General features: G+C 34.2%; 1 pseudogene; it reads left to right on the top strand.

The window, feature by feature from the left end:
* Window positions 1–956: 956 nt before the first annotated feature.
* On the top strand, window positions 957–1,863 carry LOC143603217 (NDR1/HIN1-like protein 1 pseudogene; annotated as a pseudogene).
* Window positions 1,864–2,598: the final 735 nt, after the last annotated feature.

The following is a 2,598-nucleotide window of genomic DNA, read 5'->3' on the forward strand; positions in this document are numbered from 1 at the left end:
CATACGAACATTAAAAAAATAAAAATCACCAAACCAATTATCCTTCCTTTTTTTTTTTTTGCCTATACATGCTTGCAGTTAAGAAGTATTTCCATTATTGGACCATTCTACCCTTTGTGTGAGTCCGTGAACACTTCAAATCCATATAGTAGAAGTGTTGTGTATGTCAGTAAAAATGTTGGGTTTGTGCTAGTAGAATTGTAGAGTGTATAAAAAGAATGGAAGAAGATAGGGTATTTATTGGAAAAATTAAAATTAGAAAAAATGCATTTATGGGAACGGCTATATTTTTGTTTCTCTTTGGGTAGTAGAACCCTTGATTTGTTCCCGGAGACAAAAATTTGGAGGTGACGATGGTATTCCCGTAACACCTGGGGTACAGGCGAGGGTTTATCCGCTTCCACCCCACCCTTACAACAAAACTTAATTTTAAGAGTATATCATTGTCACACATAAATAACTTTGCTTATCTATAACGAAACATCAAGTAATTTTTATTAAAGCTAGAATTATGTAAATTGTTTTGGACACAAAACTACAGTTTTGTTATAATGAGTTGTTTCTGGCAACACTTGAGTTGTTCGTGTTTTTAATAATATTGTTGGCATGGATTATTAAATTCAAAAATTTAATCGATTATGCGTATACAAACTAAATATTAAAAAGTTCTTATTTCCTACTAATACATGAGATGTTCTATAAATTAATATCATCTAAATTCACAAACATAAAAAAATACTACTCAAAGTATAGTGTAATGTAAATTAATTGGTACCAACAACTTTAAAAACAAAATGTCAAAATCCAAAAGGAATATATGACACACACACAACATCAACAACTTGTAATGTACAACCTTTTACAACACACCCAAGTCCTTAAAATCAAAGATGCCCTCCACTTGATCTTTCTACATTTCTCTAGCAAAACACATTGCTGTCCACACTTCCTTTAATCAATCCTAGTGATAATTAGTCCTACCCATCTTTCCACCACCACCCACTACCACAGCCACCATGTCCGTCAAGGAGTGTACCCACCACAAACACAAAAAGGGCCAATTCGCCCGAAAACTCTTGGCGGGATTCCTCATCCTCGCCTTCGTCGTCCTCTTAACCTTCCTCATAACATGGGCCATCCTCCAACCCAAAAAGCCCAAATTCACCCTCCAAGATGCCACCATCTACAACTTCAATGTTTCAGCCCCTATCCTCTTGTCCTCCAACTTCCAAGTCACTGTCTCATCCCATAACCCTAACTCTCGTATCGGTATCTACTACGATAAACTTAACGTTTTCGCAACGTACCATAACCAACAAATCACATACTTTACCGGTATCCAGCCTGTCTACCAAGGCCACAAGGATACCAACATATGGTCCCCCTTTGTGTTTGGGACCAATGTTCCTGTGGCCCCGTATAACGGGGCCTCATTAAGTCAGGACCAATCCAGCGGTTCGATTAACATCGTTATTAAATTGAATGGGCGTGTTAGATGGAGAGTTGGTAGGTTTATTTCAGGAAGGTATCATATTCACGTCACGTGCCCCGCGTATATTCCGTTTGGGAATAAACAGAACTCGGCGATACCCGGAATTGTTGTCGGTACCGGAATCAAGTATCAGTTGTCTCAAAGATGCAGTGTAAACGTGTGAAGATGATCATGAAGATGAAGAAGGTGTTGTCGTTAAGTAATATTTTCTTTTCACACTTGTTTTTACTTTATATGATATTATTGGAAGCATACGTGGAGGAATTTGTAAATCTTTAATTTTGGTGGATGGTAATAAAGAAAGGAAAACGTGGGTGTGAATTATAAATGTGACATATTTTTCCTGATATACAATGAATCTTTCTAGTTTCCCTTTCAATAATTTTAAGATCATTTAATTTATATTAATTTCTTTTTTAATATTTAATATTACTTTTTTATTGATGAAGACAGGAAATCTTTTCATTTTAGTGGACTCAATAATTTAGGGATTTGAGGTAATTATTATTTTTATTATCTAAAACAAGAATTTAATTAAAATATAGAAATAAAGGTTGATGGTTTGTTACGTTAGGTTTGGTTCGATTAGATATACATCATTAAATCATGGACACTCCCATGTGATGGTGTTTGATTAGGTATTAGAGTTGCACAAACAACGTTCTCGTGGTTTCACGCCTTTAAATATAAAAGTTATGGCATTAGTGATACATATTGAAGTTTGATATTTAAGAACGTATTTTTTTTTATTTCTGTAAATAATTTGATAGTCACAAAAATTGGTGTTGTCATGTCCTTATCATATACATAAAAAAAAGGTTTATTGCGTGACTTGCTTGTTTGTCACTTAACTATGACTTAAGATAAGTTTGATGATGTTACAAAAGAAATTTTTACCTAGTACAATTTTACATAACATCTTAAGTCCTAATTGATAAAAGAGACCTCTAGTATGTAATGTGTGATGCCATGTATCTTATGATTAGCATGTGACATTAATAAAGTTAGAGTTATAATGCACAAATTACAATCGTTATTGTATGTTCTATTAATAAAGAAAGTCTTTTTCTTCTACACAAGAGAAGACAGGGTGGGGAGTCGTAGGA

The sequence above is a fragment of the Bidens hawaiensis genome, unplaced genomic scaffold, assembly GCF_021521415.1.
Source record: "Bidens hawaiensis isolate Kalapana, Puna unplaced genomic scaffold, B.hawaiensis_p1.1 tig00061053_1, whole genome shotgun sequence".
In the NCBI taxonomy this organism is placed as follows: domain Eukaryota; kingdom Viridiplantae; phylum Streptophyta; class Magnoliopsida; order Asterales; family Asteraceae; genus Bidens; species Bidens hawaiensis.